Source organism: Ambystoma mexicanum, chromosome 11 (assembly GCF_040938575.1).
Source record: "Ambystoma mexicanum isolate Mex_15411 chromosome 11, UKY_AmexF1_1, whole genome shotgun sequence".
In the NCBI taxonomy this organism is placed as follows: Eukaryota; Metazoa; Chordata; class Amphibia; order Caudata; family Ambystomatidae; genus Ambystoma; species Ambystoma mexicanum.
Genome location: NC_090934.1, coordinates 1,230,786,449 through 1,230,810,519, shown reverse-complemented (window position 1 = coordinate 1,230,810,519; position 24,071 = coordinate 1,230,786,449). Strand labels below are relative to the sequence as shown.

Genomic DNA, 24,071 nt, shown 5'->3' with positions numbered 1-24,071 from the left:
CAATTCCAAACCCGACACCCATCCCTTTTTGATTTTAGTGTCACACTGAAGCCTTGCTCCTTCCAGCCATGAGTGACAGCTGCCAGGTGCAATAAGGCAGTAACAGGGGATTATTAATGAAAAGGCACCGAGGCTGTGTCTCACAGACATTATCCTCCACGTGTGATTATCATTGGCGAGCGGACACCTTGCCGTAAGGAGACTCTTTCTCAGCAATTCATTTAGTTTTGGTGCTTTAAACAGTGATAAAAGATAAAAGAGATGGAAAAAAAGTGGGTTATACCACAAAAAAGGGGTTTCGGGGGCGAACCCGCGCAACAAAAAAAAATGTAAAAAACAAAGTCCCTTTTGTTTTAGGTCCTTTTGATTCGACCCTTTTGTCATTCGATCCTTTGCATTCGAATCTTTGACCTATAACCGGATTGGGGCTTCTTACGAGCGCTAATAACACATTTTGAATTAGTCCAAAAGTAGATCGCATTACAAGGTTGACTGTTGGGTACAACGTCCTTTCATTGCGGGATGTTTTTTCATGGGTTTTTTTACCGTGAATTTTTTAATGGAAAAAACTCATCGAATATTTAAGGGGGGTAAGAATAATATATATTTGGGGTTTTGTTGTTCATGAACATATAAAAAATAAAAGTCGCTGGGGGTTTGGAAATAGAAAATAAAAATTAGATGAGTTTTTTTAATTTAAAAAATCAGCTGTAAAAAACCCAGCCAAAAAACATCCTGCGATGAAATGACAGAGCTGACTGTGGTGGGCTACTGTCAAACAATGGACCAATGGAAGGCCTTCACCAGTAAATCAAGGCTTTCTTTTCTCTCCCAACTTTCAACATTAACCTCTTGTATGATAGTGTCATATTATAATGGCATTGCAGCCCCGGGAGGGGGGCTGTGACAGGTGTTATTGCCCCAGGACCCGTGTTAAGTGCCGTAGGCCTCACCTCAGCCCATAATTTCAGCGAGGGCCTATAAGACCTGTTACAGCCCTTCTCTGCCCTGGGCGGTAATGCCACATTATACGCTGATGGCCATGCCACTCTCATAATAGTACACCAGGAAAAAAGTAATCAAAATTAAAGTAAAGAATATACAAGGAGGTAGGGCGATACGCTACGCACATAAACATCGGACGCTGAGGCCACTGAACTCATTTGTGAACACACTTTATGCGGATGGCTCAGAAATATCAGTTCCTAGGAAGAGAGCAAACAAAATTGATCAGTTTCTTAGATAGAATCACCAGATCCTGCTCCAGTAAATCATTGTGAGGGTTGCACGGGTATGACAACATGCGCCTCCGCTTGATTGGCAGGTCCACGATCGCTGAAATGATGGTATTGCCTAGATTGTTGTTTCTGCCCAACCTACTGTCATCATATATTTTAAGGTCTTCCCTTTCCTTAGTTCGAAACTATGTTCACGGGTTTATGTGGCACTATTGGGCTTGCTGGAATTTTTGGTAGAAAACCTTTTGATCGGAGCTCACCGGAGGTTTGACTTTGCAGAATAACAGACCGTGCTATAAGCCTGCACTGCTCAGAAGATTACACCTGCTTGAAGATCTCACTTTTATTAGACGATATAGCAGTTTTATATGAAATTTAAATAATTGAGATGCATGAATTTAAATTTAAACCTTTGAAGAAATATGTTTTTTAAGTATTTATTGTATAAAAAAGACATTGAGGGATATCTCTGAAAATACCAGCGGTCATGAATGTGAATCCATTATGTGATCAACCCCAGTAATCTAATGGATCGAGGATAGCCATTCACAAATTAGAGCTTTATTTGTGAATGGCTATCCTCGATCCATTAGATTCTGATCACCTGCCTGAGCCAACTGTCTGCATAAGTGGCAAGTCCAACAGAACACAGTAAGTGCAGTATTGGAGCAAAATTTAAGCTCTTTTCTTACCACCCGGCATATCTCTGAGTTCAATGAGATCAAGAGTGAGGAAGCAAATTGCGCCTGATGTCTAGCCACTCCCACCCAACCCTCACTGTGTGGAGTGCAACCCACACATGCTGGGAATTCAGAAGGCACGCAAATACCCTTGTGTAACGTGTTGTTCTGCTCCCAAAACACACAAGAACTGTTAACCCCGGTCACCATGCGGTTGCATCACATCTGAAATTATTAAGAATACCTGTGGCATCTGCCCGAACAGGGATTCCAGGAACTCTGCCTGCATGAACATTCAATGCAGGGAGAGATGGTGGAATACTATCCACACAAAGCTTGTGTTGGCGGGGTAGCTGACTTTGCCCTCAGTCTGAAAAGTCTAGGCAGAAAATTAAGTTAAAATGGCATAAAAGATATTTTACAGTGCTTATTTCAGACGGCAAATTATGATCCATGCCACACATACGTCGCCTGCAACAAAATGAAACTTAAGGAGTGAAAATGGAAGCAAGACTTCCACCATGTAAAATCCCATTCTCTGGAACAAACTCCCCCGAAAGGTAAGTCCGTCGATCCTTACGGCATTTCAGGAGGAATTGAAACCATCCTTTTTATTCACTTCCTGCCCACCTGCCCCAACCTTGATCCCTCTACATCCTCTTCCCTCCTAACCGCTACATTATATGGACCTCTTTTTCCCCCGATTATGTTTGATTGATTTTTAATAATACCCAGAGAAGGTCCTAGGGAGAACGTTCCATTGTCCTCTGGTCTGTAATCACTCCAACCTATTACAATGCACTCTGATATCTGTAGATACATAATAAGCTGCGTCAACACTTTTTTGAGCTGTAAGTACAGAAATCCAGTCACAAGTCCAATCTGCAGCAAATCCTGTAGGTGGGCAAAATTCTATATCTACCCTTCTGCCCCATCTGTCCCACCTTCTCCAGGCCCGCCTCATATCATAGCTGTTATCTCAAATACTCCTGAAACAAATCCTGCGAAGGCTTAGCGCAAGCACAGCTCAATGGCGAGGGCCATGATGATAACCACCGCATGTCTACTTTCTCTTGACACAACTCCCACAGGACTGCAAGAACTGAATGTAAACATACTTGCACGAGAAATGTATGCAAGCCACCCACAACCATTACACCAGGGTCACCGGGCAGGGAAAAGGATGGCATTCTCTAATTGTACCCAATGTTTAGTGTTCATTGGGTCTGAATGGTCCGCCAAAACACTTGCAATTGAGAAGTCTTATAATACCTCACAATCTAGAAGGATGACCGCCCCCCCTCCCGTCCCGGTTCTTTGGGAGAATGAGTGGTCTATGCTTTTCTGGGACTATTGCTTTTTCTAGAACTTGTCTAGGACTTGTCTTTATGTCAGATTGTGAAGTGTGACTTTGGAATGCAAACTAGCCCAGTGCTTAACTTGGAGAAGTGTGGCCGTGAATCACAGCTCTTACGCTCTGGATTCCCTACTGCTTGTAGTAATCAAACAGCTAAAATTGGTGATGTAAATTGTATGGCTTCACAATGCGACCAGAAGGAGATTGGGGAGCTGGGCAATGCACATCTAAGTGATGGCCTTTCGACAGTGCAGGCTGCATGATCTCGAAATGTATTGTGTAACAAGACGAGTTGTGGTCATTTGGGGTATAGTATAAAAGGGACATGAGTGTGCAGTACTCATGCCTGACTCAATAATAGGATGTAAAGTGGAAGTGGGTTTGAGAGATGGAGGATGGTCCATCAAACCTTACTCCAAATGGGCAGAGGGTCTCTAATAAAAAGGAGATCAGCACAAAGATGGGGATAACGTTGAGCCATTAAGTAGTCCCTGTGTGGGCCGTGTGCCCAGTCAAATTGTGGGAGGAATGATTGGAAAAACAAGGTGGGAAAATGTTGGTTTAGGAAGTGTTGGTGGTAATGCAAGGAAAGGAACAAATTAGTCATCAGATTACTCGTCTTCATTTCTAGTACTAGAATTTTGTTGGGGTCATATTGTAATCCGGATGTAATACTTAATCAATCATATATATTAACACTGATGTATCAAATCCCACACCTTTGATTGATATGATCTAAGGATATTGAATTAGTTGATTTTTTTAATGACCATAGAATGTATATAGTGGTTTGAAGATCCCTTCTAAGGCAGTTTTAGCAATGCTATTGGAAGAGACAGAAACATTTAGCAATATAGGCTGTCACTTACAACCCATTTCATATCATCTTGGTCAGCAGAAAATGAATAAAGAAGTAGCTAAAACCTCTATAAAAGTGCAATGTAAATTAGTTGTGCTAAGAAGGACCTGGAAATTACGTGCTCTGAAGGGAATGATCCTTGAAAAGTTAGTTTTACAAAGCCTTCTTTCCAGGATGATTGCTCTTAGCTCCCGGCATCCTTGTCAGATAATAACAAAATTAAAGTGATTAATAGATATCGCTCCTAATAGTGAGCGGGAGTCACAGGTTCTAAATAGGAAAATAAATTGCGGAATAGGCAAGTGTGCCATGGTATCATGGAATAGTCAAGGTTTTGGTAAATTAATGAAAGATGGAGACTTCGCCAAGCTTCTTAGCCAGTATCCAATTATATTCCTGCAGGAAACATGTTTGGCAGACATGTTGTTTTGGGATGGGCCTCAGTGCTTCCAATATGTAGCTACTAATGTTCATGGGGGTTGGCCTCGGGGGGACTCATGACTATACTTGATAATAGTTTGGGTTTCGTCTGATAGTGTGTGTTGCAGGATGATAAAGGAATTTTGGCAGTAGAAATGAGTTTGCCTGGAGATGTAAAATGTGGTTTTATGTCTTAACATCTTTTGACACACCTCCCATTTAGATATTCACTTGTTCATAGCGAAAGTGAATAAGATCTTGGAGGCTTTTAAAACTAAAGATTCGGAAGGAGATACTATTATGGTAGGGGACTGGAATTCAGTGTGTCTGTCTCCAGAAAATGACCTACTAACAAATAAGGGTTTGAGTATGGAATACATGAAAACGCAACAAGAGTATTATGCTTTATGGATGGATCTGTTTGAAAATTGGGGATTGATCATTTTAAACAGGCAAGTAACAGGTGACATCCCAAGTAAACTCACCTGGCACAGAGAGAGGTTAGTGGCTCGGATAGATTATATCTCCCTATTTCCAAAGCTTGTTCATGTTTGTGATGAATTGGAAATAATAGAGCTTATGTCTAGTGATCATTGTGGGCTAGTTGCAACTCCTTATGATTCTCTATGTGGCTCCTAGACCAGCATGCATGGATTTGACAACAAATTGGAGGAACATTGCATTAGGTGGAGGTCCGCTCTCTTGGAAATATTTAATGTTAAAATGGCAAATTTTTGGCAGACAACAACATTCTATCTCAAACAGTTGACCGTCATGACCAACCTGTTTCCTACCTTCATTAAAGAGAAGGCGACAAAAAATTGTGTAGGGGGTGTAAAACCTTCTGTATCTAACCGCAATCATAGGAATAATAGTGAGGTGCAACTGAGAAAGAGACAAATGAGATCGGAGATAAAGGCTATAGGAGCGCGGTTAGTGTCTTTTAGGTGTTACAAATATTTTGATAAAGAGTGCAAAGCACAAATATAAGAATTGGCTCAAAATCCACAGATTTTTGATAGCACCAATGTAATGGGGAAGCTATGCTTTGTATGGTTCTTAAACATGATGTGAGTAATCTTTGGGCTATGACACTAAATCAGGGCTCATTTGATGTAAAAGATTTTAACTAATCCCATTGCAGAACCCTTGTGGATTGTGGCTATTTACTTAATTATTTAGGGATGTAACAGCGGAGCAGTTTGAACCAAATTATGTGGGTCCTTGGGTATTAAATCTGTCTATTGAGAATATATTCTGGCTATCCACTGAACCTCTGATTCAGGGGTCCCAGGACCAAATGGGTTATGTAATACAATTATTAAGATGGCCCCAGAGCTCTGGGCTTCTACTGTATATTTAGCATTTACAGACATCTGAGCTAGAATGATGACCCTGAGTCTTGGAAAATATCTATTATAGTGTCAATTTACAAAAAGGGAGATCGTTTGATACATGGTGCTATCGCCCGATCGCTCTCCAAGATACAGAGAGTAAAATCTTCTCAATCTTGCTTTTAAAAGAGATCGAGGAAAGGATGCAATCTAGTAATTGTCTCTCCAAATTTCAGACAAGATATCTGAGAGGGATTGGGACAGAAGAAAACGGGTTGATGATAAATGCGCTTTTAGCACAGGCGTGCATTAAAGGAGCAGACCCCTTTTATGTCGCATGTATTGAACTTACTTTGGCTTTTGATATGGTCGATAGATCTCGAATTGCGACAACTAAGAAGGATGAATTTCCCAGTGAGGCCTCTATTTTGGTATATATACATTTGGAAACTAAGCTGAGGGTGAGGCTAGATTTAAAGGAAACGGTCTCTGGAACCATTTCATCTGCAGGGGGGTTGAAGAGGGGGTGTGTTTAGCCACCTGCCTCTTCAATCTGTATGTATCCGACATGGGGGATGTTTTTAAATCCAATCCCTTTTATAGCTCCAAAGATTGGAAAATGTAGATGCCTGTGGCTCTGGTATGCTGATGATTTCCTTCTCATGGTCAGGACACAGGTGGGTCTGCAACGACTATTGAATGGTTTTTGCTCATATGCTCTGCAGAATAAGCTCAACGTAAATCACTCCAAGACTAGCATATTACGCTTTAATGCATATAGGCAAAGCTCTGCTAGATTTTCTTGGATGTTAAATAAGGGTTTGTTGACAGTTGTCAAATCCACAGCATATTTGGGGTTCACTTTGGTGAAGGCTACAAATTTATGGATGAAGGATTGCCATTTGGAACACAAATGTGTGTAATTGCTGGAACCTTTCTGCTCTTCTATATGGTTTAGAGAAAGGTTATGTGTCTGAAATGTTAGATTTTTCAAAATTGGAGGGAAGAGTTTTCTGAAGGGCACTGAGTTTGCCAAATTGCATTCCCATCACTATTATACGAAATGAGTTTGGATTGACTTCCATGAAATGTTTGGTTCTGTGACAGTCAAACCTATTATTTAGGAAAATACTCATGTGAACAATAGATTCTCTATATCAGTTGATATGTAAGGAATTAGAATATTTTCTGAATGGATGTTTGGCAAATGTAAACGATAAATGTATTGAAGCCCTGATTAAATGGAAGGCGAGCATGGAACGTCTTATAACAAACTATGTTGCTGCTCAAAACCAGATATTGGATGCAGATTGGTGTGACACTTTCGATGGCAGAGGCTCCTACAAAATGACAAGAGATCTATGTTTTGCAAAGAAGAGGAGAGGTACCTTGTCATCTCATATAGTGTATTGTCCGGATGGCCGCATAATGAGGACCTTTTTAAGATTAAGACTAAACCTCATCCATACGAGAGAGATTCTTTGTATAAAGAATTTGTATCAAAATAGTCAATGTAGATTTTTCAATAAGGAAATAGTGTTGCTAAAGCAACTTTTTATCTATTGTACCTTTCCGCAAGAAAAAAAAGAGTATACTATGTTTCCAAATGTGTACACGATGTGGCATTTTCTTCATTTTGGATTAGAATTCTGGGCGATTGCCCAATGTCTTTGGTAATTGTAGCAATATAATTTTCTTTAATTCTTAAAACTTGATGAATGATTTTATATGTGCTATTGAACATGTTTTATTAATGTGTGAGGAAGTTATGGTGTTCTATTGTGATTGTTTTTGATGTCATTTGTATAAGGTTTAAATAAACGAATACAATAAAAAAAGGTCACCACTAATCCTTTGAGAGAATGAAAAAAGGTCCCCTGGAACTCGATTGGGCAGCATCTGAAAAGAAACTGAAATCCATCCAGAATATTCATTTTAATACCTTTCAGCCGCACCATCCAAGAAAACTACATTTTAGTCCTCCTCTCTACATCTTATTTGACTTTGTCCCACAGGACCAAGTACTTTCCTCTATGCAGGGCTTGAGCAAGCTGGTTAACTCTATTCCCTTGTATCTCTTGTATATCATACTCCCTTCTTCCATGAGAAAAGGAGTCTGCTAAGGTATGTAATTGTGTCCATTGGCATCACCCTTATTGGAAAGACAGTGGATTTAGCTAAGTTAACCTTCAACTACAAACATTTCCCATAGATGTCAATCTTTGCTATCATTATAGGCATCAAGTTATTTGTGACGCTAAGCTAAATTAACATATTGCCTGCAAAGATCCCATTTTACTCTCTATAACACCCACTTGGAAGCCCCTGCTACCAGTGATTTCTCTGATAATGGCTCCATTAGTAAGGGATCGAGCAGGAGCAATAAGCGGCAGCCCTGTTTTATGCCTCTTTGTAAGACAAAAACCTCCCTGATCTCACCCATTCACCATGCAGTGGGATGGGAAGAGAGAGCTCAAATCCATGTTCTCCAGTTCTGATCAAACCCCAAGCAGATGAGGACGTTTGCCAGGAAAAGCCATCTGACCCGGTCAAGCATCTTTCTCTACATTAAGAGCCAACATCCAACCTCAATTCCTTTGACGTCATTATATTTAATGTTTTTCAAAGAATGCCCGACCTTTGTATCCCCCCTGACAAAGTTCATTTGTTCTGCACAAATCAGCTTTGGGAAGAATGCATCCAAAATGGTGGTCAAAATTTGAGTAAATATCTTACAGCCATCATTTAACAACCAGATTGGTTTATATAATGAGCAACATGTACGGTATTTTCCTTCCTTAGGGATTGCTGTGATCAATGCTTTTAGAAAGTAAGGAAGAAATTCAATTTCTAGCAGGATACTATTTATGAACCTTTGTCAAGAACTGGGCCAAAATCCCTGTCAATCACTTATAAAATGCTGCCATATAGCAGTTTTCCCCTAGGGATTTTCTGACTTTCATCAGCTAAATGGAAGTCTGTACTTCATCAAGAGAAATAGTTCTCTTTACCCCGTCTCTTGCAACACATGAGAGAGAGACAGGGTAGACCCAATGCCTCCAGGTAAGCCTGAATCCCCTCTACTCTGGGCTATCCCGGATGGGTGTACCCACTCCTTCTACGTCCAGGCCTTCATTTTTGCTACCCTTCTTTGCATTCCTTGGGCCTTGAGCCTATTTGCAAGCAATGTACCCACCCTATCCCCTTTCTCATAATATCCTTGTAGGACAAATCCCAAAGCTGTATAAGTCTCCTCCAAAACTAGAATGGACAAGCATTGCCTCTTTTTCTGTATGTCTAACCGTAGTACCAGATCAGGATCCTCTGCCTTCCCCAGAAAACCACCTCAAGGGACCGGAATCTCCCCCCTCAACTTTTTTTGCATGCACACATCTCTTTCTTTTTTCTCTGCCCTCAGACATCAAATGGCCCTGAATTGTAGCCTTTGTAGCCTCCTAGCAATCATTTCATTTGAACTTCACTCCTGTCATCACTTTTCAAGAATTACTTTATTTCCACTTCCCGGAAATCCCTAAACACCATATCCATCAGGAGGAAATACTTCCACTGCTATTGACCTTTATTACTTGAGAGGTCAACCACATCTAAATTGATTCTAAGCACGTTGTGGTTCTACAATCCCATATTCACCACTTAGGTGTTGCCTACTAAATTATCAATTCTCCATTCCACCAATAAATAATCAATTCTTGAACAGTTTTGATGGGGATGGGAGAAAAAGATATAATCTCATAACTCCGGCTGGGTCTCCCTCCAAACATCAGACCAAAAACAAATGTTCCAAATGTCTCCCAAATCCCACAATATCCCTGTCTTTCACTTTAGTCGTCCCAGCTTTACATCATTTACACTCTTAATCCGAGTCTCTGCTAACATTATATTTTCCCAAGCATGTAAACCCATCCACTGATTTCTCAATTAAAGAAAACACTTTCTTCAGAAGCAAAGATTACTCTGGTTGGGATCATTCACCAAAATCAATGTGCAAATCCGTGGTTGAAGAATCATTTCACCATTAGTACTCTTCAATTCCCAAGTCCTTTTAACCTCAATTGGACTTTATCCCCCAACAATAACCCTAAATCACTTTTCCTACTCTTATCGGATGCCCAGGACATTTGACCTAACCCGCTGCCTCCCATCAAGCATTCCTCGTCTCTTCTAAAGTTGATTTCCGGAGCAAACATCACTGATAGACAATTTTATCAAATTCCCTGGCTACAAGATACCTCTTATAAGGCAAATTGAAATCGATCACATGCGAGGGTGCCACCATAGACCCCAAAATCACCCCACCCCCATCTTCTCCGGTCAAAATCACCTCCCTCGCACATTCTTTGGGCTCTATACAACTGTAGTGTAACCCTCCCCAATACCTAGCGCCATAGCAACCCCTCCCTATAAAACAGGAAAAAGAGATAACAAGCATCATCACCCACAAATAAACTTTCCTGCAGAACAGTAGCACTGGGTAGGTGAGTTTACGCCAGGCCACCAAAGGAACCCCCCCTCCTCTCACCCCCCAGAAGTGAGAAACATCCGAAATACCAAACCAAACATCAATGCTTTGCGCATAGCCTGCGGAGCAACACATCCATTACTCACAACCCGTGGCCCCATCTAAGGAAAAGAGCACCCATGTCTCCTAATATACAAGTGTGCAACAAGATAATCAATATTCCTTTTCCCATCGACCACAGAAAGTATTATACAATCTACCCATCATCGTATAGGTAGGTCAAGCTTTTCCTGGGCATGAGGTATTCAACATCTGAACATTCTTTTGTCAAACATCTGCTGATTCCCATGTTGCAAATACAGTCTGCCGGGCATTCCCTCAGCTGGTGGCTCATTCCAGACATCCTTCCTGCCCTTGGCTGCTTGCAATTCTTGTGAAATCCAAGGAACTTCCTCAGTGTCTATTAACTTATAATCGTTCCCTTTATATTCAAACATCAATTAAAAGGGGCATCCAAACTGGTACCGAAACCCCCCTAAACAAGCTGTGTTGTGTCATTGGCTTGCGCTGCCTGCGCTTATCCAAAGTCATGGCAGGCTGTATCTTTTGATCACTCAAAATCAATGGGTTCATGCTTTTGTGCTCTGAGCAAGAGGTCCACTTTGTCTCAATAATAATGGCGGATGGAGAAGTGCCTTTCCCCCCCATGCACCTGCACCACAAGAATTTCTTTACGTTATGTTAAGTAAATTTCTAAAGCGCACGTTCACCCGGAGGTATCTTGGTGCTGGGAGACGCAGAAGGAACAGCAGCAAAAGGTCTAAAACAAATGGGTCTTTAGGTCACGGCGAAAGACCAGATGGTTATCGCTGGCACGGAGATGCAGAGGAAGACTGTTCCAGGTTTTAGCGGCCATCACTGAAATTTACCAGATTTCTCCTTAAACAGGGTGGTTTGTATTTCGTTCAGCGTCTTCTCTAGATCTGCCACAGACGCCCCATCTTTCTGTAGTACTCCCCAAATGCGGACATTGTTCCTATGCTTGCTATTCTCCACATCATCGACTTTAGCACCTCGTTCCCTTTCATTGTTTTGCAATTCGTTTATACGCTTCTCCAACTTGCCTTTGAGTACTGTGGGCAGTAATGTGTGGACAGTTTATTGCCCTCCAGTTCATTTTGTCTTTCCTTAACATTGTCCCTTCATTCTTGCAACTCTGACACCAACTCTTAAACATCTGATTGTAAGGCCTTACTCTCGGCACAAATGTTCCTTAAGTAACATAATGGACATTGTGGCCAAGAGTAAGGCCACTTTTCCATAATCTGTCTTCATGGTACTCTGCTCCCCAAACCTTCTGCCATCTCGATGAGATCAGTCTGACTTCAAAACCTCTGAAAGGATGTCACACTTCTTTGCCACTGGACTGTGTCACCGCCAGGGCGTACCTCCCTGAAGCCTACACCCCCAGTCAGGTGCCTCTCTTAGGCTGTCACAGGGCTGTTGACTTCAATGTTGACTCTTCCAAGATCTATGCTAAGGGAGAACTTCACGGCCTCTCCGCTATGTCCCCCAGTTAGAGGAACTTGATCCTGATCTCCCCAAGTCATGCACCCTGAGACTAGGATTCCTATGGCCCATTAAGCGAAACAATGTGAGACAGTCATATAATCACACTGCGCTTCCAGCATAGGACTACCCCAAAAAGGGGTCAGAGGGGGTCCTGGGTCACTTTTGGCTTCCTGGGTCTATAGGGCAATGAACACCTGGAACCAGGTGCACACCTGCCGATCCACTGAGCATCTGAGTGCTGCTGTATTGTGTCTCTCCTCCCCCAGGGACTTTCTTACCATTCCAGGCCAAATTACTGAAGTATTAGTCTGCCTTCAGCCCGCTCTTCCCCACAATGGAACTGGGCCTCCTAGCCCAGTAGTCTACCGGTCCAGGTGGGGATTGAGTCACTTGAGCTGCCTCAGCCCGCACCAGCTCTGTTCAGCAGCTCCACAGCTGTAAATTGTTTTTTTCTTCCCCAGTTGCTGCTCGCATCCTTTCTTCCACTCTACCGTCATGGAATAACACAGCCTAGGACCACCGTGGTGGGCTTCAACGGGTCACACCTCATACTCCGCTTCCTCAGCACCCTGAGGTCCTGATGGGCAGCCAACTTTGTCCCGGGTGTTCAGAAGTTTTCACATAATTGACTCATCAGGGCTAGCCCGTAAATTCTCAATTCAGAGCGATCTTTCAGAGCTCTGTGTCTAGGCTGCTGTGACAAATCAAATTCTGGGGTACCAGTGGTCGGTGGGGTGAATATCGGTTTTGAAACCATCAATCAGCCTCACACCTCCAATACACCCAAATGGATCCAAACAGTTTGGAATAAACAAGCATACAATTAAAAATAAAAACCTCTTGTCCAATTTTGGTAATGCAGACGGAACGGCAGGCTTATCTCCTCGAAAGCTTATGGATCGTTGGTTAGTTTCAGCACAGTGAAAATATAATTATTACCCAATAATAAAAGGAGTGTCCAGTCAAGGTTGTATACAAATATCTACTTTAATATTACACAAAAGACAATATGACAACACTACAAAATACAACCTGATAAGGAATGCACAGGACAGACCATTCTAAGAAGGAAAAGGGATGCACTCTGGATACTGACAGGAGGGTGGTTGGTATGGTTAATAACCACAATAATTGGTAAGGGTTTCTTGGCTTCAGCAAAAGGGGAACATGGTCTAAAATGTCTTTAGGGGCCTTCTGTGAAGGACCAGGGGGAAAGAACCACAATCTACCTTTTGCTGTTGGTGGTCTTGGTGCTTGAAAGGGTCGAGTCGGCTTCAGGGCACTTTGCAGGCTTCTGTGACAGAGTTTGAGTAGGGAGTCAGCTGCGGGTATAAAGGCGGCAAGACTTTTTGGCAAGCAGAGCTTGACAAATGGCTGCAGACTAGCCTACATGGCAGCTCAGGGTCAGGAATCGTCTTAGTGCTGTTCGGCAGTTCTGAAGCACCGGTCGAGATGTCTCAGAGGTCTTTAAGCCACTGCAACTTGACATCGGTCAGCGTTGCAGTCGGTTGCGGATGGAGGAACTCAACTGGCTCGAAAATGTCCCTTGAGGTGGACAGCGGTAGATGCTCATCGAGGCCCTTCTCACAAATTCTTCAATGGGCTTCTGTCATCCTTTAATGGGAGGGCCCAAAGCTTGGGGGTATGTTGCATGCAGCTGCCTTGTCCTTGGTTGTAGGTTCAGAGACCTTCTGGCACTCCCTATCCAGAAAGCTTGCTGCAGAGCCTAGCAAGGAATGCTGTGTGCTGTCTGGTCACCAGTTCTGTAGAGGTTTTAGGGTCCTCTAAGTTCTGTTCTCCCTTTATTCCCTGGGAGAAGTTGTGGGGAGGGATCTTGCTTCCCTCGTTGCATGTCCTGGCCTTCCTTCACTGGCGGAAGCTGTAAGGCAGACTGTACCTTCAGCCAGAGTCCAGTGATGAGTTCTTCCTGCTGCTTCTTGCAAAGTCTTCAAATTAAATGGCAAAAGAGGGGCTCAGCCCCCTTTTAAAGTCAAGTAGGCCACAGTGATTGGTGTAGGCTAAGCCTACATTAGTGAACCAATCCTGGGGTTCCTGCCAACAATCTTCTCTATGTGTGAGTTAATAACCAGAGTGCTTTGCAACAGGAAAGGTAATGGGGTGAACATAGGAACAAGGTGTGACTCAGAACTAATATGGCAGAACCCTTCTTGCAACAGAAAGAGCTCTGGGCAATCTCCCTTGTGCTACTAAGTCCCACCCATCTTTCTGTCTGTTATGTTCAAAGAGTCTCTCTGGTTAATGGTCCTCCCTCTGTGGCTTTTGTTAAAGCAGCAGGTCTCCCTTAAAGATACTGAGAGACCAGACTCTTTGGCTCCAGAAAACCACATTATTGTACCTTATGAATGGGGTCCCCCTAGTGGGGTGGCCTACTGTAAACAACAGACTCAGACATGACAGTTCACTGCCCTCGATACTGAGAGGCAGGAGCGGGCTTCAAGTTGACACAGTTACATATGAAAGGTTATTGGGTTTCCTGTCTCCTTTGTTATCTTTGCAGCCATGCCCCTGTGTGGGCCTGTTTGTAGTACCCCCTGTCGGTATGATAACTGCCTTCACCAGCTGCAGGGCATAACAAAAGAGGAGGATGGTTCCATGGAGCCTTTGTCAGTTAAGGCTGACCATGGCAGGGGGAAAGTTGGTCCTCCCCCTTCCTTAGAATGACATTGTGCACTGATTGGCTGTCACATGCCAAGTCAATATGACAGGGGTGGACTGTGCATGTAGGGGTTGTCCATTCCGAGTACACAGGTCTATGCTTTGTTATGGTGTGAGCATAGGAGAATTTGTGTGGATTAGCCGCACACATTTTCTTGAGGTCGATCTACCATCATTCCAAATAAAAATGTTAAAAAAGCCCAGTCGAGCGCACGCCCATCATGCGGCTGGTCGAATTCCTCACAGTTGCCATTGCAGATCTGCACCCGGCGGTCAACTACACTCCCAGATGTCCCTTGAAAAACCTTTATACCATTCACCCCACCCCGCCCGCAACATGAAAATATGTTTAACGCAGGCCCTATGGCCTGTGGCCTTGCACGATGCCTTGTTGCCACCTTGCACCACTAGCACACAACTCCCCTTGCTATGCGGTGTACACGCTGTGGTTGTAAACTAATTGACCTTTTCACAATTGACCTCGGGAGAATTGACCTAATTTAGAAGGTCAATTAGGACATATATGTGGGGGGGAAACCCCCCGCAACTCCACCACCCAATCCAAAAACCCCCGCAACCCCCCACCCAATCCCCTTATATTATTTATAATCCAAAAACAACCCAGTACATATATAAAATAACTAAAATAATAAAAAGGTCAATTGTTCAGACAGTCAATTAAGACCACTATAATTAGGTCAATTGTGCAAATGGCCAATTGTAAAAGGTCAATTTGGGTAATACCCACGCTGCACTTTACATAGAAAGGGGAAAAGAGCGTGCTTCTCTGCGGTCTCTTTTTCTAAACGATTCTAGCCGTTTTCTGCCCAATTACTCTCTACCAACGTCCCTATCCCTTCAGCCTATTGACACTCTAAAGTCAGGGGTAGAGTAGATCTTGGGAAATAATGTTTTTTTTTCATTTTTTTCTAGAAAAGCAATGCTTCTGAAACATATCCATGGGTGAGGAAGCATATATAGTAGTGGTATATTATAGCCAAAATACCGCCAAGTACAAATCCCTCCAGTCCTCAAACTGTCTTCTAAGATTATGTGTGAGGAAAATGCACAAATGATGTATTTCAGTGGAGAATGTTTGCATATTTGTGTTGATTCCAACAACCCTCACAACTGGTAGTATTCGGTGAAGTGAAAAGCACAGGCCTGTAACAACTGGAAAAGGAGTTGAAAGGTCACAGTTTCAGAAATACATGTTATTGCAGTTGGCTTAATTGTTATTTCCTCCTTTCATTGAGTGATGTGACGCAGTTCAGAAGGTAGATTGACTTCTAGTTTCACACGGTTACTTCTCATGGATGAAACACCATAAATCGAGATTCCTGCCGGGAGTTTAGGCGCCTATGGGCAGTGTTTTCACTGAAGCACCGGCACTGGCGCTGGTGCTTCAGTGGCCCCATTCCCATGGAATCCGGTGGGACTCCATGGAATGGGGATTTACCCTTTTCACCGCCTGCCATAATATCCCGTGGCACCAGGAAGTCAGGTGGTGGAAAAAATGTTATGGGGTTGCCAGTAGCCCCATGAGTCCCAAAGCTGCACAATTGTTATGCAGATACTGTGGGAATAGGGTTGGGTTAAAGGGGGGGTGGTGAGGGGAATGGGATAGTCCTTGTTTTATGTTGTTGGGTGCGCAGGTTTTTTGTCTTGAAAATCTGGTCACCCAACACGCAGGATGTCTGAGAATCCTGCACATCAAAATCTTCCAGATGGATGCAAGATGTGTCATGATAATGTAGGCGATCTAACCCACTTCCTCTGTTTTCCACCTGCATATGTTCACTTGTGTAACTGGTGGATGTGAGCCCTTGGCTTGAAAGATATTCCTACAATACTGTTTTGAAACATGTTTGCTGTTTGCTTTGATATGTAGGGGGCTTCTAAAACCTGGCATGCCAATTCACCACAATTCTACGGGTAGCAGGGATGGCATCACAGGAAGGGGCCTCATATGACCTTTGAACCCAGTGACATCACGGGAAGTGACGGTGTGGATGTCAAAAACGTAAACAACCCTAAGATAAATGAAATACAAAATCGATACCAAAGCAGACATAAGCCTCTTTTAGTTACCAGGCAGGTTTTACGGCAGTGATGCCGTGATGCGCTGTGGGTGGGGGTCATGATATGGCAGGGGTTGCACCCAGCAGAACCATCATAGGCCTGGGGAACTACCTTCATATGCCAGCACAGCCCCATGTTGCCAGTTAGAGACAGCTTATGGTAGTTCCAGCCTCACATGCCAGGCATAGCTATTACATTCTAACTACATCCTGCACAACCGGAGGCGCTGGCATAATAGGCAGAGTGGCCTCCTATATGAATATGCTGCCATCTTGTGCCTGCTATAGACTGACATGCCAGCTATAGGCATAACACAGTGCAGCCAGACAGATCCAGGTGCGATCATCATTGGCCACATGCAGATTCCTAGTCATCACAAGCTCCATCTAATGCCAGTCCATGTACTAAATGCTTGCTAGAGTTGCCATATGTAAAGCACAGGTTCCATCTCAGGTGCTGCCTTCATATGCCAAATTCAGCTTTACGTGCATCAGTAATGCCATGTAATGCCTCCTGCGCATCGCATAGTCACCGAATGCCAGTTCCAGTCGCACATGTCGATGTGGTACCATTGTATGCCACGCGCGGTCCTATATGCCCGTGTAATGTGAGCTAATGTCAGTAAATGCCTCATATGATTGGTACACTCACTATATGTAAGATACGGCATAAAGTGTGCCAGCGCCACCTTCATATGCCAAGGAAACCTTTACATGCCGCAGTAATGCAGTGTAAAACAAGATAATGCCTCAAACGCATAGTGCAGTCACAACATGTAAGGGGCATCATCCTATGGTCAGGTGCTGTCACCAAATGCTAAGTGCCTCATCACGAGTTGGGCGGTATCTGGGCTGTAATACCACCCAACTTTATTAGTGTCAGCGCCCACCGGTCCGGTGGTATTATCGCTGGATCACGGGTTGGGTGCTAACTGTAAGTCCCCAACCCCCATTGGGCCCATTGGACACAACAGGGATTTTTCAGCACAATTATCGCACAGAAAATTGGCATTTTGTGCCAGACTTGTGATAAGGCCAGCCCTTAAATGTATCGGTAATACCGTTACCGTTGCATTTAAGGGCTACCACCCAACTCGTGATGAAGCCCCAAGTGTAACCTCAAAAAACCTACCAGCAGCATCCAAAGGGACATTAACTGGAAAATGGATGGTATAGTCCCCAACGTAGTGCCCAGCCCTCTAAGCGCAACTCGACTACTCTTTATCGTGGCCTCCGATAGATTTTGCTGCCACACTGTGTATGTAACATTTATGACAACTCCTGTACTTGATGCAACTTCGTCTGTAACCAGCTAAGGTTCTGAGTAACCAACGCTGTTATGATACCCCTGGGTTTGGGCGTGTAACAAATGCAATAAATAAATAAATAAAACTCAAAGGCTTCAGAAATGCTGCCTATTGGTACTCCAGCTCGGACTGGCATTTACCTGTGAAGAAGCGGAGTTGACCTGCTGTCCTTCCTTATTTGCCACAATCACCTGCGCTGGGTCTTTCTTCAACTTGTTCTACTTCCCACGCGCAAGGAGTCAACAATGTCTTGCTGACACAGTGAGGACAGGAACGGCAGATTCCACCCCTTGTCTCTGCCCTGGACCCTGAGCAGCTGCTGTTCAGAACGTGTGTGCATCAGGGCCAGAGGAGGGATGGGGGTGGAGATTGCTGAAAGTAAACAAGGTTCTGAAAAGCCCACTTCACTCCGGTAATGGAGCATCTCCATGGACATCCAGAAGCAGGAGTTGCCAGGGCAGTGCCAGGGGCACCTAGGGAGGGACTAGGGTGTCCCGAAGATGAGTGTTCACTGCAAAAGGCACAACACCAGAAATGTAGTTCCAGAAGATTTATAGGGTTACTTACAAGGTGGCCCTGAAGGAAAATGAAGAATTTAAACTAGAGTGCCCCTCACAATTCTCCTTGTGGAAGCTCCGGGCCTCTCCCGATCCCTCACAGCATCTGGATGAAGTATCCAATTCTCAGCATCCTGATTGGTTGACTGTGTTTAGGTTGCTTGAGTACAATGGGGAATCCCCCTCGCAGGATCTCAGGTCCGCAGTGGTTATCACCTGGTTATTCTATGCCACCGGTTGCATCAGAGCTGGCATTTCACCAAGGCCTAGAGTAGTAGGTGGAGAGGAGTCCACGCCAGGGCTTCCATTTGCTTTTTCCTTAGCCTCTTATCATCTCCCTTTCCTGTGGTCCTGGCTCTCTGGCCCACTGATCTGATCTACCGCTCCATCTTGATGCCTTGCTGCATGCTAATTTCCATGGGATCGCTTTCGATTCTCTTCTCTGCCTCCTCTGAGTCCATTTGCTTCACCTGCACCTCCTGGACGCTCTGCGACATGCTCCCTCCTCCACCCACTCTAAGCTTAGTCTTTTCTCCCCTTTAACACTTTGACTCCTAAACTGACCCCCTGATTTCTTGACTCTCCTCCTCTATCGGCCTCCTGATGTTTCTTTTCTTTCTTCTCAGTCTTCTTTCCTTTCCACCACCAGATATTCCAGCTCTTCTTGTCTCCTTTCTTCAGCACCCGATGGACTATCCCTGCTCCATATGATTCAGGTGTGAGCGATTTTGATGCTGGAGCTGGGATCGAGAACTGCGTTCCCAGGGGTGGTTTGCTTGCTGTTCCCGACTGACGCGGTCCTTAATCTCTTGCGCGTCAGATTGCTTGCTTGCAGAAGCCTGACACGCAGGAAGATCTGCCTCCTAGGACTCCCCCTTTGTCCCCTGAACTCCTGAACTCTGCAGTGCAAATCATGAGTGCATTGTTTTCTGCATGCAGAGGTCCTCGTAAGCAGTGCCTAGCCGAGCTTGGCACCGAAGTGCTTCTCATGCTGCACGCTAGTTGGCTTCAACTCATTAGTGCAACTTCGGGTTGTGCTGGCATGAGATTTGTTTGGCGAGGTTTCGGGATTACAGGGAATTTAGTCTCTAAGACCTTTACCCCAAGTGGTTCCCCAATGTCTCAGAGTAGTTAGGGGGATGCTTCCCATGCTGCATCATGCGTCTTTTGGCAACACTGTCACCCTTATTGAGCCCATCGTCGACCTCCACATTGAGACTGGAGACTTTGTCACAAGTGGTAGCAGCTATTTCCCATGGCAACAACCAAATGATGCACATGCGCGCAATTTAGATGCAGTTACAGTCGCAGATTCACGAGAGAGCAAAGGAATGGATACAAATGGCCTGAGGTTCATAGCTGTAGGCTGGTGCTTCATGTAGCAACGAGGCGGAGATCGCAAAGAGGACTTCGTATGGCAGCATTGACCTGACGTTCGAAGGCAAAGACGAAATCAGAAAAGATACCCCGATAACGAACCACCGCACCTGGCAGGACATCAGCCCGGAAGCACTTTGAAGCATCGTGGGCCTGGATCCAAATGCACAGCCAAGGAGGGTGGAGACTGCTGACTTGCCTGCATTAAGGACTGGATCGAAATCATTCTTTGGCAGGTTATTAATGCGCACAGAGGTCGAATGAAGGTTCAGTAGCAATTGGGTGTAGTCCGCATACATGTGAAAACCACAATCAGATTCCACAATCACCTGAGCTTGGGACAACATGTAGGCATTGCAGGTCCATAGAGAGGGCTGAACAGTGCAGGACCAAGGCTCTCCCACCTTCTCCTGCTTGACCCGGTCTCCCAGGAAGGACCTTAACCAGCGTAAAGTTGGACTGGCGAATCCGACGATTGATGAGCGAGCCATGATCAATGGTGTCAAAGGCAGCGGACAGATCCAGTAAGACATCATCATGTGCGACTTGACGCGGTTTGATGGAGTCCAACTATCATAATTTGGACGCCCCCAATCAATCAAGAGGGCTGACTACATCAGAAGTACTTATGACCTAGGAAACTGTTTGTCAGTCTCTTCCCTTCTTGATTTGCGTTTCGCTCTCCTCAATGAAGACAGATGGTAAGTCAGTATGCATTATTTACAATTCTCAAGGCGGTATTCAATTATGCTCATCGCTCGTTCCAAGAATGGAAGCAAATGAAATCATAACGAAAATCCTCAAACAAATTACTCCAGGTATGCTGTAGAAAAAAGGTCCAAAGTGCATGAATGCAGTTTTGGCATATGGCATTTTCAAAATCACACAGACACTTGCTGTGAGGTCATTTTATTTAAATAGAAAATTACTGCAGTGATACATTTGTTCATTTATGCCATACTAGAAGGGCCAAGCGTTTGTTCTATCTCTCTGTCACTAACTGTTTCATCACAGCCTAAAAAAATGGACAGTTTTAGCCAATGTCTGACTGGGCGCACATACACCAAATCACCAGCGAATCTGCTAGGCACGTATAACGCACCATTGCGGTGGACACTGGCCGCAGGCATGGCTACCCGCACACCAGAATACAAGGACTATGAGAAATTTGGTCATACTGGTCACGTAGTTCTCTGCCTACTTACAACGGGAGACGCCTCAACACCTCTGACATCAGTATGCAACGAAGACCTATGACAAATTCGGCATGCTGGACACATAGCGATTCTCTAGCAGTCACGCCATCTCGCGACTTCTCTCAGCACCCATCCACATGCCTGTGCCCTTGGGTTGCTCTCTTCCGGGGGCCTAGACAGCCCTGCTAAGCCTTATTTGGCCAAATGCACACACACATTCTAATTCTACTCCATGGCCTCCAAAGCTCTGGACTTCAGTCCCTGAGGGCAATCCCACCACCAGCGCATTGAGACTATAGTAATAGTAAAAGGCGCTATATAAATGACAACTATGATATAATACAATACCCCCACTTTCTACTACTATAAGTAGAGGCAGCAGTTTTCAGAGTGTTACATTTCTTTAAGCATCGTTCCATTTCACCTAAAATAAATCACCGATTTTTCCACTTTCCAAAATTAACTATTAACGGTTTAAATTGAAAAAAAGTATTGAAATTGAAACCATGTAAGAGGTGGGCTCAAGAAATGTGAAATGCTAAGGAACAATCCTGGGTTTTGGTGCACTACTCCCCCAGCCCCCACCCATCCGCAAGCGCCTGCTCCGCCTCCCTGCGATCTTTTGGCATTGATTTCAAAGTGTTGCTGATTGTAAAGACAGCCATAATGTACAGCATTACAAGTATGGCAGTATGGGAAATCACCAGCGGTAACACATTTACCGCTGCATTTACCACACTCTCGTATTATGAATTGGGAGGGGTGTGTGTGAGGCAATTGGCGCCCAGAGTAAATGCTCCTAACCACAATGGGTTCGTATGGGGGTTAATACTTGCACTCTAGCCCATAGTTTGGCGGGTACACTGGCAAAGCGAGTGGTGGTACTGGTCAACACGCTTGGCTGTTTCCTCTGGAAATACCATGCGCTTAATTACTCTCAGAGCCACAAACACACACATTTTACATATAATATACACCTATGTAAATAAGTAATGCATGTGTTCTTGAAGTAGATAATAGCAGTGAGGGTGTTCTGGGGGATCTGTAGATTGAGAAACACTCAACAATTGGCTCCAAGGGAGTGGCTGCATCTGTTTCTTGAGTAGCCTACAGGGACCTTGGTGTGGCAGTCCAACAAGCCATTGTTGTGGTCTTCAGACCATTGAGAAAAAGTGCCAGATAGATGAAGCACAGACATGTGTCCCGTTTTAATGCCACATCTGACATTTACAATTCTTTTGGAGGTAAGAAATGGTGCAGATTTTGTTGTGGTTGCAAGTGGTCAATCACAAGAAATGTACGGGTACGAGTAATGCTTGCTCGTAGCTCGCTGCCCTGCTTGCGCCAGGAACGTCATTTCACCAAAATGCCATGGGTAGCGGAAGTGACACAATTTGACCTGAACCTGAAGTGACATCACAGGAAGCGATGCAATGCAACCTTTCACCCCTTGACAAAGTAGGAAGTAGCATCACATAGAATTGTTTCGAAGTATACTACGAAAAATATGGTTACGATATCACTGTAAATTGATATACATTTCATACACGAATGAATCACCATATGTATCGTTATTATCATCACGTATAGGCCCATACTACCAAATGACTGTGAATGGAATCAGATGTCTAAGGCCAAACGCTAATGATGTGTTGTCATATAGCACTTACGCTTAAGCACTTCATGTAGAACAAATATACACACAACATCACCCAACCTGTGTTGGTACTCAATTATCCTCTGCGGGGCCTCCAAAAACGATGTGCGTCAGGTTCACAAGCTCCAGTCAGGTTAGGGCCTCTAACTGGACTGTGCCTCAAAGCCGAACTGAATCAGCAAGACACACACACCCATTAAGCGAAGTTACACAAGTGTGTAGTCAGGGTAGTAGTTTCTGTGTTCAGATAGTGCATAGAACCCCCCACCCCAAACACTTCTCTCCAACCCTGTTCTTCCCTCCTGGCACTTGAGTGCATCCCCTGGGGTTTCGGTTTCTGGATCTTAATCAGTTTGTATCCAACCCCACCTTTCCGTTTATGTGAACACAAGGCAACTTAAACATAGAACACACTCACCATGGTTTCCAATAAAGATACCACCTCTGGGTTAGTACAAAACGTATCTAGATGCAACACAAAGTCTTTCACGTTCTGGGGGGTTAAGCGACCCTGCACAACTTTCTAGGGTCCTGGTTTCGTTGGGTGCAGGCTGCTTACTTTCGTCTCTGTTTCTCTCGCTCTCAGGAGGCTCTCCTCCTGTGTCTTGTGGTCTGATTGCACTTGCACATTAGGCCTTTTGAGCTGCAATGGAGAGGCCGGAGTGCCGCCAGACTGAGCCCCATAGTTTCCATGCATTGGGCCACTTAAGCTGGTCGGGCGTCTGGGAGCGATACTGTGACGAATCAACTTACAGGGCACCAGTGGTCCAGGGATGTATATATTGGTTTCTTAACCATCAAACATCCCTACACATCTAGCACACCAGAAGGGATTCAAACAGATTGGAAATATAAACAAATTATAAACCTTGTCCAATTTTAATAATGTGGATGGAACGGCAGGCTTATATCCGAAAGGTCGAAAGGTTGTGCGTTAGTTGGTTAGTTGCAAAAGACGGAAAACAAAATTATTACCCAATGATAAAGGGGACTGTTCAGACAAGGTTGTACTGTCAATTGATACTGATGGCGGGAGCTGGTTTCAATTGACACTTGCATATGAAAGCTTGTTGAGGTTTCCTTTTTCCATTGTTAGCCTCGGCAGCCATGCCCTGTGTTGGTTTGTTTGAAATACCCTCTGAATGATATGCAAATCACAGCCACCAGCTGTAGGGCCCAACAAAAGGACAGGGCAGATCCATGGAGCCTTTGTTAGTTAATCAAGCTAGCCATAGCAGGGGAAAGGTTTGGTCCTCCCCCTTCTGGAGATGCATTGTGTA

General features: G+C 44.3%; 1 protein-coding gene across 2 annotated transcripts in view; it reads right to left on the bottom strand.

Annotated features, from left to right (window-relative positions):
• Nucleotides 1-24,071, bottom strand: part of INSYN1 (inhibitory synaptic factor 1) — a 350,778-nt gene that overhangs the window by 1,891 nt on the left and 324,816 nt on the right. The window lies entirely within an intron of this gene.